Source organism: Crocodylus siamensis, chromosome 1 (assembly GCF_052110815.1).
Source record: "Crocodylus siamensis isolate JL-2025a chromosome 1, ASM5211081v1, whole genome shotgun sequence".
NCBI classification, from domain to species: domain Eukaryota; kingdom Metazoa; phylum Chordata; order Crocodylia; family Crocodylidae; genus Crocodylus; species Crocodylus siamensis.
The window spans coordinates 68,430,748-68,448,147 of NC_143395.1; the positions used below are offsets into that span (position 1 = coordinate 68,430,748).

The 17,400-nt window shown below is 44.4% G+C and overlaps 1 long non-coding RNA gene across 1 annotated transcript; it reads right to left on the bottom strand.

The window, feature by feature from the left end:
• Nucleotides 1-691: 691 nt before the first annotated feature.
• Nucleotides 692-8,853, bottom strand: LOC149872882 (uncharacterized). Its single transcript, XR_016439817.1, has 3 exons — nt 8,725-8,853; nt 1,252-1,349; nt 692-790 (listed from the first exon to the last, which is right to left on the bottom strand). It is a non-coding gene; the product is annotated as an uncharacterized LOC149872882 (long non-coding RNA).
• Between the last annotated feature and the right edge of the window lie 8,547 nt (nt 8,854-17,400).

Consider the following 17,400-nt stretch of genomic DNA (forward strand, 5'->3'; position numbering starts at 1 on the left):
TTTCAGAGGTTTTTTTTGTTCAAGGTGGCTTGGTTTGGCTGAAAGATGGCAACTCACTAGCCAGTAAAGAGGTACAGTATGCACTATATAAGCAGACATACACCAAAAGTTCAATATAGCACCCTTAATTTCACTGCTTTTAAAGACAGCAGAGGGGATTCCGAATCTTGCAAGAACAGGCGTTAAATCTATTTTGCCTACAGAAAATGCATTTTGCTCTGGAAAACTCTCAGTTGAATTCCAAAAAGACTTAACACGTTCACAAGCTTGCACCTGTAGGTACATTATACGTAGTGGTCTGTGCAGAAATCTGTTTCTTGTAGGAATTCCCTGTAAATGCAATCCCATCTTGTACAGCACCACTGAAATATTGAGTATTGGCTATTAGTAGGAAAGCAGTAGTTGCAGCTGCAACCGATCCCTATTATACTTCATATCGACTCATTTTACCTATAAGAACCTACCAAAGCCTGCACATAAAATATTTGGGCAAACAAAGATCATATATGATCTCATGTTGTTGTTTCATGGAAAAAATAAGTATAGTCTTCATCTGCCTGTAATCCAGACCTTCATTTGGCTGGTATGCATAGTTCCAATAGTCTGAAGCATCAATATGCCATACTGTTACTGCAGCTCTTACTACATAAGTGTCCTTACTTACTGTGTCTGTTGCTTATCCATAGCAGTACTTAGAACAATCATCATCAAAGTGTTCTGCAGACCTTGTTTAATCCTCACAACACCCCTGTCAGTTAGGTAAAGAAGTCCTGCTATTGCCACCACAATTCTACAGAGGAGGGAGACCAAGAAAGAGAGATTAAGGACAACATTTTTGCATTTCTCTCTTATATTCTTGAAATAAATAAGTATAAAGCATAATATTTAATCACTTGCATTTGTGGACTGATTTTCATCTGTATGAACCCCTGCAGCTCACAGTGATTTCAATAAATATTAGCACTAAAGTTCCTTAACCTATGGTTTTGTTTTCTAGGTATTAAACTATGCAAATAATAATAATAACAACTATGTAGTTATTTATTAGAATTGATCTTACCATTTTTGAAGATGTTTGTTAGTTTCAATTTTGCTAAAAAAATGCCCCTTTGTAAAAACCAAAATGTTCTGTAGGAATCTATTGGTTTCAATGAAAATTTTGTCAGGAAGTCTTCTTGTGTGTCGGATGCAATTCTTAGAAGGCTGGCGGGAAGAGCAGATTTATCCCAGAGTACTGGTTAGGAGACTCACCCAGGAGATGAAAGACGTGTGTTCAGTTGAAGTGTCAGCTAGTGGACAGTCAATTAGTTATTATCAGATAAATGACTTTCACATGTGGTTTCTCTCACCTATATATATATAAAAAAGGAGAAAATATACATATTTGCAAAAGGTCTCTTATTTGTTCTGCACTGGAAATAAAGCAGATCTTGAAACATTAATTTTTTTTTACAAAGTAAAAAGTTTGTTTTCTAACCAGCATTAAAATTTATTAGTCTATACCTCCCAGACTCCATAGAGAAAATATTAACTTCGCTTTCCATGAGAGTCAGTGCCAAACTAGAAGCAGAGCTCCATAACTCCTGATTCCAAGTTTTGCACTCACACCTCAAGACCATGCTTGTAGCTTATTCACAAATAAAACAGTAGAGTGAAAACCAGAAAATAGTGCTATTAATATTGACATGTATGCTTCACATTCATGCAAAAACAATTATTTTAATAATACTTCTTTTTCCACACTAAAATATTAAAAAGTAGTCTATGCACATGAACGAAAGAGAAAAAAACCCATTATTAAATTTTAATATAGAGTCAAGCCTTCAGATACCACCGAATTTGCACTGAGGAGAATACTTGGCATCGCCACCTCACTAATCTTAAAAAGGCTTTCACTCAACAAGGACACTCTCCAGAGAGATAGATCATGCATTTGAAAGAGCCACACAGATACCACGTGAAGAATTGCTTCAGTACAAAAGAACATTCTCCCCCTCCCCCCCATGAATTGCACACCGCTGGTTATGATATATCACCCATCTCTTGAGCCCATATGGAAAATCCTCAAACAATTGCAACCCATACTAGAAGGAGATCCTATTCTTAAAGAGATCTTCCCAGAATCACCCATCCTAGCCTTCAAACAAGCACCGAACCTCACTAACCTCATCACCAGAAGCAAACTTCCTCAGGCCCAGAACACACAGAATGGATCCAGACCATGCCACGACAAGAAATGCAAAACCTGCCAACACATCTCTACCACCCCCACAATTACTACACCCCACAACAGAGCCATCTGCATTCCTGGATCCTACAGCTGCACCTCCAGAAATGTAATACATCTCATCCAATGCACCAAATGCCCTGATGGAAAATACATAGGAGAGACCAAACAACAACTGTGCACCACAATGAACACACACCGAAACTCTATAGATTCATAGATTCATAGATGCTAGGGTCGGAAGGGACCTCAATAGATCATCGAGTCCGACCCCCTGCATAAGCAGGAAAGAGTGCTGGGCCTACATTACCCCAGCTAGATACACATTTAGCCTTCGCTTGAAGACCCCCAGGGTAGGGGAGAGCACCACCTCCCTTGGGAGCCCGTTCCAGACCTTGGCCACTCGAACTGTGAAGAAGTTCCTCCTAATATCCAATCTAAATCTGCTCTCTTCTAGCTTGTGGCCATTATTTCTTGTAACCCCCGGGGGGGCCTTGGTGAATAAATACTCACCAATTCTCTTCTGCGCCCCCCTGATGAACTTATAGGCAGCCACCAGGTCGCCTCTCAACCTTCTCTTGCGGAGGCTGAAAAGGTCCAGTTTCTCTAGTCTCTCCTCGTAGGGCTTGGCCTGCAGGCCCTTAACCATACGAGTGGCCCTTCTCTGGACCCTTTCCAGATTATCCGCATCCTTCGTGAAGTGCGGCACCCAGAATTGCACGCAGTACTCCAGCTGCGGTCTGACCAGCGCCCGATAGAGGGGAAGTATCACCTCCTTGGACCTATTTGTCATGCATCTGCTGATGCACGATAAAGTGCCATTGGCTTTTCTGATGGTTTCGTCACACTGCCGACTCATGTTCATCTTGGAGCCCACTAGGACTCCAAGATCCCTTTCCACTTCCGTGCCACCCAGCAGGTCATTTCCTAGGCTGTAGGTGTGCTGGACATTTTTCCTCCCTAGATGCAGCACTTTGCATTTCTCCTTGTTGAACTGCATTCTGTTGTTTTCTGCCCACTTGTCTAACCTGTCCAGGTCTGCTTGCAGCTGTTCCCTGCCCTCCGGCGTGTCCACCTCACCCCATAGCTTAGTGTCATCTGCAGACTTGGACAGAGTACATTTCACCCCCTCGTCCAAGTCGCTGATGAAGACATTAAAGAGTATCGGTCCAAGCACCGAGCCCTGCGGGACCCCACTGCCCACACTCTTCCAGGTCGAAACCGACCCATCCACCACGACTCTTTGGGTGCGACCCTCCAGCCAATTCTCCACCCACCGGACTGTGCAGTCATCCAGGTCACAGCCCCTTAACTTGTTCACCAGTATGGGGTGGGATACCGTATCAAAGGCCTTCCTGAAGTCCAAGTATACGACATCCACCCCTCCTCCTGCGTCGAGGCGTTTTGTAACCTGGTCATAAAAAGAGACTAGATTGGTCAGGCACGATCTGCCTGCCACGAACCCATGCTGGTCTCCCCTCAGTATAATTTGCCCTGCCGGGCTCTCACAAATGTGAGCCTTGATAATTTTTTCAAAGACTTTGCCAAGGATGGAGGTGAGACTGACTGGCCTATAGTTGCCCGGGTCCTCCTTCCTCCCCTTCTTGAAAATGGGAACCACATTGGCCCTTTTCCAGTCCTCCGGGACTTGACCTGTGCGCCACGAGCGTTCAAATATTCCCGCCAGTGGCTCTGCAATGATGTCGGCCAGTGCCTTCAGTACCCTCGGATGGATCTCATCCGGGCCTGCCGACTTAAAGGCATCCAGTTCTTCCAAGTGACCCTGCACCACCTCAGGGTCCACGCATGGAAGTCTGGTGCCTTGCTGCTGCCTCCCTACACTCCCAGTGAGAGACTTGTCATGCCTCTCGCTTAGGAACACTGAGGCGAAGAACTCGTTGAGGAGTTCAGCCTTGTCCCCTCTGTCCGTCACCAATTGTTTCTGCCCATTTAGCAGAGGTCCTATTCCTCCCTGGGCCTTCCTTTTACTCCCTATATATCTAAAAAACAATTTCTTATTGTCTTTTACTTGGGTTGCCATCCTCAGCTCCATGGTAGCTTTGGCCTGTCTAACTGCCTCCCTACAAGCACGAGCAGAAGAGGTATATTCCTCTTTGGTGATCTCTCCCTGTTTCCACTTTTTATGTGCTCCCCTTTTGGCCCTTAGTCTGCCCTGGATTTCTCTGGTCAGCCAGGGAAGCCTCCTGGCCCCTTTCCCTCTTTTACCTCTCACGGGGATCGTCTCGCTTTGTGCTCGAAGGATAGTTTCCTTAAGGCACAGCCACCCTTCTTGGGCTCCCATCATTTCAAAACTACTACTCTGCAGTGCGTCCTTCACTAATCGCCTGAGTTCACTGAAATCAGCTTTCCTAAAGTCCAGCACGTTCACCCTACTAGTTACCTTACCCACTCGACGCCTTATGTTGAATTGTACTTTTAGGTGATCACTGTCCCCCAGATGGCTACCGATCTGTAGGTCCCCTACTATGTCATCCCCCGTTGCCAATACCAGATCCAGTAAGGCATTCCCCCTAGTGGGACCATGTACCTCCTGCGTCAGGTGGAGGTCCTGTACACAGGTTAGAAACCTGCGTGAGCGGTGGGACTTTGCTGTCTGTGTCTCCCAACAGATGTCCGGGTAGTTTAGGTCCCCCATGACCACTGCCTCTTTAGCTTTTATGGTCTCCGAGAGTTGCCTCAGGAGCCCCAAATCTATTTCTTCCCCTTGATGTGGGGGTCTGTAGCAGACCCCTACCACCAAATCCTTTTCTCCTTGCCCCCCATTTAGCCTAACCCACAGTCCTTCTACTTCCTCATCCTTTGATTCTGTCTTGATGAGGGTTGATGTATATTGCTCCTTAACATAGAGCGCAACCCCTCCCCCCTTTTTCCCCACCCTGTCCTTTCTGTATAATCTATAGCCCTCGATATGTACCGCCCAGTCATGGGATGAATCCCACCAGGTTTCCGTCAGCCCCACTAAGTCATAGGCACTTAGTGCAACCAGGAGCGCTAGTTCATCCTGCTTGTTCCCCATGCTCCTAGCATTAGTATATAGGCACTTGAGCCCTGCGACTGGTGCCTTTGCTGCCCCCCCGCTCCAAGTCCCAAAGATTAAAGATACGAATACCCAATTACCTGTGGGGGCACATTTCTCACAAGAAAACCACTCATTCCAATCTCTCAGTTCTAATCCTCAAAGTGAATTTACAAAACACTTTTCACAGACGAACCTATGAACTTCACTTCATCAACCTCCTGGATACAAAAAATCATGGACTAAATATAGATATTGGATTTATGACACACAACCTGCCTGACTCCCCAGGTACCTCTCCACTATTTACCTGCTACATTCATCCCCCTTCTCCCCCACTCTCTACCCAGCCTGTCTCTCACCCCCATGCCTCCATTTACATTTTCACTGACTGCTTGTCTTGCATGCATACCAGCCTCTGGCTTCTTTACTATTCATTCCATCCAGGAAGAGCACACATCAACTGCAGATGCTTTCTTAGCCCAACGAAAGGTTTTAAAACCCAAAAGCTTGCTAAGAAAATTATTTCCAACTATTTAAGTTGGTATAATAAAAGATATCAGATTCATCCAAAGAACCTTGTCTGCCTATGTCCTTAGACCAACATGGCTACAACCTACCTTATTTAATTCTTACATTTTGACCTGGAAACAAATATGGTCTACATAAGAATATAAGATCTGAATCAATTTTAACAATTCATGTTTCTAACATAGAAGTGACTCAGATCCCTATGACTGTGGAGCAAAGGCACAATTTAAAGTGTGTCAGAGTGTGCCTTAGCTTAAGACTGAGCCACCCTAACCTTTAAGCACTTTCCTGGAGTGTGTGTATGTGGGGGGAGGGGGTCAAAATGATCTACTTCATCATCTAGCATCCTCAAAGAGACAATGCATAGACTTTAGGGCTAGGTACAGATATTCAAGAAGCCTGAGGCAGAATCGATCTAAGTTACAGTTTTCTGTAAGCCGCTTCATTTAAATTGATAGCAAACAGAACACACATTCACCCTTTAATGGGGGAGGGGCTCAAATCTTACACCAGACTTTGCCATTTTTAAACCAGTCTCTGTGTGCTGAACTTCTGTTCTGTTATGGATATAGACAGTTTCCAATCATGTATACTGGTAAAAGTGTAACATCAGCACCTGGCCCAGATGCTCCTAGTAGTGATTCAGGTTAACACATCTAGGCACTCTGTGCAGATCCCGGGGAATGTATTTGCCTCCTTTCTGATTCAGAAAGTCAATTAGAAACACCAAAGTGCCATTGGGGGAGGTTAAAATGAGAGGAGAGGGAAAAGGGGCATCTCAATTTCCATCCCTCCCAAAGCATCTATCACACATCACCTGCAGTTCACAACATCTAGTACTGTTTCTAATGTAATTAGATACTGGACCTCTTAAGGCAGGCAGTTCACAATCCCCAGGTAACATTTTTTACTCAATAGGCTAGTGTTTAGACCATCTACCCAAGATGAGGGACAGCTGGGCTAATGTGATTTGAACCTTGTTCTCTCACTTCCTAAGACGGTTCCCTATTAAAGCAGAGCCAGAATGCATGAGCATTGTACCGGAAGGATAAAAAGCAAAAATGAGCCTTCCTCTAAAGCCTAATGGTTAGAGCACTCTCCTAAGGGAAGGAAGCCTTGGGTTCTTGTTCCCCTTTCCCAGGACTGTTTACATACATTTATATAGAGTTAACTAAGACAAGAACTCAGACTCCACCTTTCCCCCCACTGGAAACATCTCTACCTTCAAAGCTACAATAGTGCACTTGGCTACACAGTGGCCCACCTTCAAGAGGAGGAAAGGTGAGCTTCTTCAGCCATTAGCTTGATGGCTAGAGCACTCCCCTGGGAAGTGGGAATGCTAGGTTTAAATAGTCTAAGGATGGAAGAGGCCTGAAACTCCGTCTTCCTTGATGAATGATCTAAGCATTAGGCTACTGGGCAAATATTGAGCACTGTTACCAATTCTGAGCCAAATTCATTCCTGCTCATGTCAGTTAGTCACAGTTTTTGTCCTGCCAGAAACACAGCTCTGGCCAGAGTTGGAAATTCTCATGTTTTGGATATTATTTCCATAATGCTTCCCTAAACTCAGCATTGCTTCTCTGAATGCCATTAATGTCTGAGCTCAGAATGACTAACTGACACTGTGATGTCATTTCTCATTACACAGTTGTATCTTGGAAGCGGGGCTGCCAGGGATGACAATACAGCACACAGGATTGCATTCCTGAGTGTGTTTTGAGATAATGAAGCTTTTTAGAGTCTGTCTCTTATTCTTTCACATTACTAAACTTGGCATGACTACCTTTTCCAGATTTACACTACCCGTTTTTACTAGCATATCAAGAATAGGATATACCCCCTGGCATAGATGCATGGAATATGAGTGAGTTATTTGGCAAAAAAAACATTTTGCTGAGAACCTAAATCAGTGAAGGCTTTTATATGAAGTACTTTTTCACTGAAGAAAGGTCCAAATGAAGCTTTTGAGTAGTCTAGCATGTTTGCAAGATCAATCTCACATGTTGTCTTATTCCCATCTTGTTAACTATTACTTGTGAAAGCTTTCCACCTCCCTTTTGTTGGAAATTTAAGAACATGTCATATACATTTATCTATGAAGACTGAAGTTTTCAATGTGTTCTGTTGGCTTGAAGAGGAATAGGAGAGCCAATGGTTTGCTCTTGGATACTCCCAATAATAGACATATGATTCAATTGTTCTTGGCTTCCTCTTCCTATTTCTCCCCGCAAATAAACTCCCCGAAAAACGTTTATCTTTCCCAGAACGTAACTCAAAATTGCTGCTTGCAAAGCTCTGTTCATTGGTCACAATTCAATCTAATCACTCCAGTTACTGGTAGGTGAGGATGTTGAAGCAGAAGTAAGGCAGGCCTTCTTCCATAGCATTTCTCACAAAGATTCTGAATTTAATTTGCTCCTGATATAACCCCATTGGCTGAGGCTAAGTCTGAATGTAGGCCTTTAACACATATCATCCTAGATCATCCTTTTAGATATGCTTCATTATCCCCTAGCCCTCAGTTCAACACAGCATTTTTGGTGCATGATTAAACTTCAGCTTGAACATAAGCATTTTTCTCAACAGGGTATGGTTGTTGAATGGGCCCCATTGCCCTGAATGCAACTTGGTCATAGGCTTATGATGAGAAGAGCATGCCTAGGGTATTTTACACAGCATTTGGAACAGTAACATGTATAAATAGTAATTGAAAACTTCAAGATAAGCCACTTTTTAGCATTATAAAAGTTAATGGCTAACTTTGGTCCTCATAGGTTGGGGGGAGGAGAGGAGGAGGGAGGAACCAGGGGAAGGAGAGGCGAGAGCACTTTGAACCAAATGCCTTTAAAGGGAAATGCAGTTACTACTTTCAGTCATACTTCAAGAACAAGATAGAGATCATTTTAACACAAAGATAGGTAATTACCATAATTGGACTCTCTCGATTGGTATACAGCAAGCCACGATCTGTCGCTTTCATTGTTTGGACCATCATCTCCACCTTGTAGAGAATAAGACTTCCTTGCAATATTCACCATTGCAACATAAAAAGGAGAAAAATGAGGCAAGTAACAGTGCATTAAATATATTGACCCATATGAAAATAATTCTCTTCCACAAAGAGAAGATGGCAGCAGGGAAGAAAGAATGCTTTGTACATTGGAACAAGACTCTAATTGATAAATCAGTTTGACACCTTCTGCTACATTAAAACCTTTTATGGATTCTACATACAAGCTAGATATAAGTTATATCCATCCTGATTACTGGACAATGTCATTTCAATTAATATTATATTAGCTATTAGGCAAGCAAGGTTCTTTGGACCTAATATCTTTTATTAGACCAACTGAGTAGTTGGGAAAAAGTTCTTAGCAAGCTTTTGGGCACAGTCACCCTTCTTCAGGTATAGGGACTCTCTTCTGCTCTGAGACTCCAAGGAATGAGAGAAGCTAAAAGTGGCTCATTTCTTGGACTCTCATTCCTTGGAGTCTCAGACCAGCAGAGACTCTCTATGCCTGACAAAGGCTGGCTGCACCCGAAAACTTGCTAAGAGTTTTTTTCCAACTACTCAGTTGGTCTAATAAAAGATATCCCATCTAACCAAAAAAACCTTGCCTACCTATGTCCCTAGACCAACAAGGCTACAACCAAAAACTCAGCATATTTGCTATTATGTGCTTTAATGTTAATTAACTATGTGATGAAGACAAGCAATCTCCTTTTCCTTCTAAACAGCATTGATATTACAAGGTGAAGACACAGGAAAAGAAAAATCACTTAAGTGTCTGGCATGATGTTTTCTCCTATGCAAACATACTATTAGGCTGTCTTAACCTCCCAATGTAGCAATAAACACCACTTCACAAACTAATTTACAAGGAAAAGTCATAGAAAGGACCGGAGCTGTACAGTGCAAGATGAGTGCCCTGTCATATAGCCAAAGGGGCAGTTCCACTAATTTAAGGCAGCAAAAATCTATGTATACTTTCCTCCAACTCAAATGAGATTAGAATAAGGTCCATACATTCAAATCATTGAACAAACCAGCTAATAAAAATACATTTGTGACTGGTAATAAAAAAAGAATGTAATTGGTCATACTCTAGAAACTGCTTATACTTACACAGTGCAGGGGGAACAAATTCCCAATAATATTGACTTTACTAACGCATCTACACTTTTTTTACCTCTGTAGTTATATGTCAGTCAGCAACACCTAACAATTATAACTGCCAGTGTGCATTTCTTCAATCTAACTTATGGCAGGGTTTGGGAAAGGGTCTCTCTCTCATACTCTGCTATCCCATAGTATGCTGTCCTGGCCTTGTGAAACGTTCTTAAGTACAGAAAATCTTAAGGCTAGTTCAAGGCCTTTGTTTTCTTATGTATTTAAAAAACTGTGTTTATCGTTCTGTGTCAGAGCACATTTTTTAACGTTAAGTGATAGGAACCATGAAATTTGAACATTTCATCTTTTGTTGATTTTTCCCTTCACTCATGATGGGTGACATTCTGGACATTTCTGTATTGAAGGCAGGGGGTCATGCTCTGTCCCATGGCTCTGCTCCAGTGAAATCGATGGGAGATACACCAAGTCAAGCAGCCAAGTCATTAAGCAATAGGATGTATCGAAGGAACTCATAGTTTCATAGTTTCTAGGGTTGGAAGGGACCTGAACAGATCATCTAGTCCAACCCCGTGCCATGGCAGGAAAGAGTACTGGGGTCAAACGACCCTGGCAAGGTGTTCATCTAACCTCCTCTTAAAAACCCCCAGGGTAGGAGCCTGCACCACATCCCTTGGAAGTTCGTTCCAGGCCCTAGCCGCCCTGGCTGTGAAATAGCACCTCCTGATGTCTAACCTAAACCTACCCTCTGCCAGCTTGTGACCGTTATTCCTGGTCACTCCTGGCGGTGCTCGGGGGAACAGTGACTCCCCCAATGCCTGCTGATCCCCCCTGACTAGTTTATAACAGGCCACAAGATCCCCCCTCAGCCTTCTCTTGTGGAGGCTGAACAGGTTCAGATCCCGAAGCCTCTCCTCATAGGGCCTGCCCTGTTGTCCCCATATCATGTGAGTGGCTCTCCTCTAGACCCTCTCCACATCCCTCTTGAAGTGCGGTGCCCAGAACTAGACGCAGTACTCCAACTGCGGCCTGACCAGTGCCGCACAGAGGGGGAGGATCACCTCTTTTGACCTGCTTGAAATGCATCTGTGGATGCATGACAAGGTACAGTTGGCCTTCCTAACTGCCTCCCCACACTGCCGACCCATGTTCATCTTGAGTCAATGATGACTCCAAGATCCTTTTCCACCTCTGTGCTGACAAGAGGGGAGTTCCCCAACCTGTAGGTGTGGTGCCGGTTGTTCCTCCTAACGTGCATCACCTTGCACTTGTCTGTGTTGAAACCCATCCTATTTCCATCCGCCCACCCCTGTAACCTGTCTAGGTCTGATTGTATCCTGTTGCTTCCTTCTAGTGTGCCCATGTGCCCCCACATCTTAGTGTCATCAGCAAATTTGAACAGGGTGCTTTTTACCCCCTCGTCCAAATCATTGATGCAGATGTTGAACAGTGCAGGCCTGAGGACCGAGCCCTGGAGAACCCCACTGCCCACGTCCTTCCAGGTTGAGAAGGACCCATCCACTACCACCCTCTGGATGCGGCCCTCCAGCCAGTTGGTGACCCATTTGACTGTGTGGGTATCTACGCCACAGCCCTCCAGTTTCTTAATGAGAACGGGGTGAAAGACAGTGTCAAAAGCCTTCCAGAAGTCCAGGAAGACTACACCCACTGCTACCCCTGCATCTAATGATCTGGTGATCTGATCATAAAAGGCCACCAGGTTGGTCTGACAGGACCTGCCACTGATGAACCCGTGCTGGTTGCCCCTAAGCATGCAGTCCCCTGCTGGCCCCTCCTGGATGTGTGCCAGAATAATTTTCTCAAACAGCTTGCCTAGGATCGAGGTAAGACTAACTGGCCTATAGTTTCCCGGGTCATCCCTCCTCCCTTTTTTGAAGATGGGAACCACATTGTTCCTCTTCCAGTCCTCCGGTACCTCTCCAGAGCACCACAAGTGCTCATAAAGCCATGCCAGGGGACTTGCAATGACCTGGGCCAGTTCCTTTAGAACTCTAGGGTGGAGATCATCCAGACCGGCTGACTTGAAAACATCTAGCCCCTCGAGAAGCTCCCTAACTAAACCCTTGCTAAACCTTGGCCGAGGGGGGCCCAACAGGGAGGTGGCTGTCCTGGTCCCTACTTAGGAAGATGGAGGCAAAGAAATCATTAAACATGCTAGCTTTGTCGTCTGGTGTGACGACCAAGTTTCCCAACGCGTCCTGCAAGGGCCCCACATTACCCGGGACCTTCTTTTTACCTCCTATGTATTTAAAAAAGGACTTCTTATTGTCCTTAATCTGGGAAGCTAGTCCCAGTTCCATCTCCGCCTTGGCCTTCCTAACTACCCCCCTACATCCCTGAGCAACTGCAGAATAGTCCTCCCTGGAGATGACCCCTTCTTTCCATTGGGTATAAGCCTCCTTTTTAGCAAGAAGACATTCCCAGATGCTTTTGGTGAGCCATGGAGGCTTGTGTGCTCTCCTGCTCCCTTTGATCCTCATCAGGATTACCTTCCATCCCCTGAGGACATCCCCCTCAGGGGATGCCTATGTGTGTTCCTAACTTTAATTGGTTACTTTGAGTTTTGTATCTTGACATGAGTTAGCTATGAAAATGAATCAAATTTAGGTTATATCTCATTTTAGAAGTCCCATATATCATTTAAGTTGAAGGTAAGACCCAAATTACCACTGTTTCATTTAATTCCAATTACAATAGCAAACTCAGTTGAGCTAGCTCAAGTTAAAAATTTACCTTTTATTTTTTGCAGTGTAGACATGCCCCCAGATTAAGCTTCAATAGCTATCTGCAGAACTCTCCCACCTCACCAAAACACAGAAATGGTACAAATTTCTCGGTCTGTTCTGTCTCCAATTGTGGCTAGTTTTCATTGCTTTAAAGGAAAGGGTAAGATGCCTGCCAGCAGAAAAAGACATTTTCTAACCTTTATTAGGCAAAATTCTGGTGGGTGGTATCTTTAACTGGATTAACTGTATTGTTGATGTAGACATAGGCAAGCTTTCAGGTATTGCAGTACCCTTCCTGAGGCTTGAGAAAGAAAACTGTAATACTTGAAAGCTTGCCTATTTCTATGTCAGCCATTGAGTTGATCCAGTAAAAGATACCACCCACAAGTATTCTTGTCTTTTGCATATCTCCTGGACCATCAGGGCAACTCAGCACTACCTAACTCTTATTAGCTAAAAATTATCTTATTCCCTGAAGAATTTCCAAATTTTTCTCTTCCAAAGCTTGTGGTTGTAAGGCTTTAATGTTATAATGTTTACTACAACAGCACTAGAGATTGTTTTGAAATGTCAACTACTATGACAGAAAATGTTAATGTGGATGGATGTACATAATAACAATAACAATAATAGCAATAATAATAATAGTTGTTTAAAATAATTATTCATTGCTACTTTGCATTTACAAAAACTTTGAACACTGATTTATTAGGGTCCAATCTTGCATTCCTTCTATACCTAATTGAAGTGACTTGAAGGTTTGTTCTGACATCATATATAGACCTAGATTATTAATTAATCAACAATGGCTACAAAAAAAAATCTACAATGCTATTATGTCCATTTTGGGTGGTTCAAAATAAATGATCTGATAAGTTTTCAAAACTTAATTTCCATCTAAAATTAGATTAATAGATTGTAAGTGGCTGAAAGAGACCTTGCAAGATCATTGAGTCCAGCCTCCTCGAACTAGGCAGGAAAGACTACTGGGGTCAGGTGACCCCAGCTAGGTGACCATCCAGTCTCCTCTTGAAGATTTCCAGGGTAGGTGATTTCACCAGGTCTGGTGGGAGTTTAGTCCACAGTCTGGACACCCTAACTGTGAAGAAGTTTTTCCTAACGTTAAGCCTGAAACGGTCTTCCAGGAGTTTGTGGCCATTACTCCTGGTTTTCCCCAAGGGTGCCCTAGTGAACTGTTGTTCAGTGAGCCCTTGATGTATTCCTCTGATGCAGCAGTAAGCTGCTACCAAGTCCCCTCTCAGCCTTCTCTTTTTTAGACTGAAGAGTCCCAAGTCCCTCAGCTGCAACATCCTGAGGGATAGCCAGCATGGTTTTGTTGCAGGTAGGTCTTGCTTGACCAATCTCATTTCCTTTTATGACCAGGTAACCTATCACCTGGACAAAGGGGAAGAGATTGATGTCATATATCTTGACTTCAAAAAAGCCTTTAATCTGGTGTCCTATGATCACCTCTTGGCAAAACTGGCCAACTGCAGCCTTGGCCTCACCACGATCCGCTAGCTAGGGAATTGGCTCTGTGGTTGGACCCAGAGGGTGGTGGTAGACCGAAGTCAATCATCGTGGTGCCCTGGGACCAGTGGGCTCCCTCAAGGCTCTGTCCTAGGGACTATACCATTTAACATCTTCATCAGTGATGTAGACATTGGTGTCAGGAGTGGACTGGCCAAGTTTGCCGATAACACCAAACACTGGGGCAAAGCATCCACACCTGAGGACAGGAGGGTGATCCAGGCAGGCCTTGATAGGCTCAGGAAATGGGTGGATGAGAACGTGATGGTGTTTAACACAGAAAAATGTAAGCTTCACCACCTTGGGAGAAAAAACCTGCAACATGCTTATAGGCTGGGTGGTACTACACTGGTTAGCACTACAGATGAAAGGGACTTGGGGTTCATGATTGACCACAAGATGAACATGAGCCTTCAGTGTGATGCTGCAGCTAGTAAAGCGAGCAAAACACTGGCTTGCACCTGCAGGTGTTTCTCAAGCAAATCCCGGGACATCATTCTCCCATTGTACTCAGCCTTTGTGAGGCCGCAGCTGGAGTACTGCGTCCAGTTTTGGGCTCCACAATTCAAAGAGGATGTGGAGAAGCTTGAGAGAGTGTAGGAGGAGAGCCATGCGCATGATCAGATGTCAGGAAAACAGACCTTATTAATGAGAGGCTGAGAGCCATGGGACTCTTCAGCCTGGAAAAGCACAGGCTCAGGGGCGATCTGGTGGCCACTGGTAAGTTTATCAGGGGTGCTTACCGGGATCTGGGGGAACATCTGTTCACCAGAGTTCCCCGAGGGGTGACCAGGTCAAACAGTCAAAGTCCTCCATGACTGTTTCAGGCTGGACATTAAGGAAGAACTTAAAGCACCTACTTTGAATGCCTTCAAGAGACATTTGGATGTTTATCTTGCTGGGATCCTATGATCTCTGGTGACATCCTGCCCCTGGGGCAGGGGGCTGGACCCAGTGATCTTCCGAGGTCCCTTGCAGCCCTAATGTTTATGAAACTTTTAAAATAGTTTAACAAATCCTCTTGTATTTCAACCCCAATATGAATTTATTGGAAAAGTAGCATGAAAAATGTAAATTGCAACAATATGCATAGCTGTACTTTGCCTGAAGGTGATGTCTGTTTCCAGAATTATAAGAATCCTTCTGTTTTCTTGATTTCAAATATATATTTCTTGGAAGAAAACAAATAAGCCAACCAACCACAGGATTTTTTTTAAACTGACACTAGTATAGGATAGTGCTCACAGTTTAGTACATGCAGCAATAAATAATAGTTACAAGAGAGCAACTGAAAAGTTATTTAGATACCCGAGAAGACACCTTCTCAGTGAGTGTTACCATCACTAGACACTTAAGCTGACATTGATATTGCTAGTCCCAAGCTTTAAAAAAATCATGCCAGGCTCCCCAAAGTCATGAGGGCCATAAAAATCATAAGATTGTGGTAAAGATAATGAATTTGGGGATATTTTTGCTAAAATTCATACAGATTATGCTTTCAGGCTTTTCTCTACAGCCATAGAAGACAGATGCCTACTTTTTAAAAAACTGCTAGCTAGTTTCTCCTTCAGTCTCCTGATTCAGTGCTTAGATATCAACTATCATCCCACTTGAGATAAAATCATGAATGTTGGCCACCCCGTCCTATAGATATTAACTACTTCATCCTTTTGCTTCCTTGGCAAAGATGGAACCACAGCTAGGAATTCAGTAGGGGTAACGAGCCTGCTAAAGCAGCTCAGAGGAAGCTGTGCTTCAGGAACTAAGCGACCCACACAACTGCATTTTGTATATCTGGTAAGAGGTGTTTCATTTTGATGATTCTCATGAGTTTATTCTGTAGCAGAACTTGGAAGAAGCTCTCTACTTCATTTCCTTTCCTCTTCCCTACCCTCCTACACTGAAGCTCCTGTACCCACCTCACTTTTGGATTGTGGGAAGCTTTCTATGGACTCTGGGACATTAATGAAGGATGCCAGTAATAAGTGGAGGCAAAAAGAAAAGAGCCAAAGGAGCCATATCCTGATTAGTCTTTCGTTGTTATGTAACCTGGGTGGACCCAAGTATGTGCTCCCCTCTCCAAATAGAAGGGATTCAGGTCCCTGAACATTCTCCCAGGTCCCAGTTGGATTCCCCAGCTCCTCAAGCTTTCCCCCAGCAATCTGATCACTTCCCCCAGCTCTTCCTAGGGGATGCAGGCCCCTGGATGATGTGAGATGACAGCAGGCTGCAGCTGCAAGCTGGGACCGGCACTGGGTGTAGCCCTTGCTGAGCGCTGGGAAGCCTGATGCTGCTGCCGGCCCCCGCCAGCAGCAGCAGCATGCTATCTTCCCACACAGGGGTCTTCCCATTCAGGGGCCTGCCCCCCCACAAGGGTTGTGGGGATGTGCCAGACTCCTCCTGGAGGGCGTGGGCCCCCAGATCAGCACACAGGATGACAGCATGCTGCTGCTGCCACCTGGGCTCTTCCAGACACTTGGTACAGGCTGTGCTCAGTAAACTCAGGTGCTGGCACTGGCTCCAGCTGGCAGCGGCAGCATGCTGTCATCCCAAATGCAGTTCCAGGGACCCATACCCCCTGAGAAGAGTCCATCACAGCCCCACAGCCCTCCTGGGGGGCATGGGTGCCCAGATCTACACACAGGATGACAACAGGCTACTGCTGACAAGTGATACAAGTTTGATACAAGTTTTGCTTTGAACAGTTTGAGGTGCAGTTTTCCAGAGTTTCCTGCACCTATCTCCTTGAAACTTGGCAGACTTTATGCCCTCAGAAGGGGTTACCATGCCTGCAATTTTTATATGAATAAGGCAAGAAATGACTGTTATAGGCATCTTCATGATTCCCCATTATAGCCCATGGGTGAAACGTCAAAACGCTCCGAAATCGCGAAACAGTATTGATGAAACAAAACGACGAAACAAAACACTGTCCTTTCAAAATGGCAAAACAGAAGTCAAAATGAAATAGTGCTGTTTTGCATAGCCCTAGTAAATATATATACGATATGCAACAATTAAACAACACCTCCCATTAGAAATAACAAGATATAAGGTGCTACCTACAAAATATGAGGCGCCTGCACACCCTTCAGTGTATCAATGTCACTGTGAGTACTGGAGATTCCCCTTTGATGCCAGGAGCCTTGGCACTGCTCCAAAAAGGGGAGAAGGAAGGGGCCCCAGAACCTCTCAG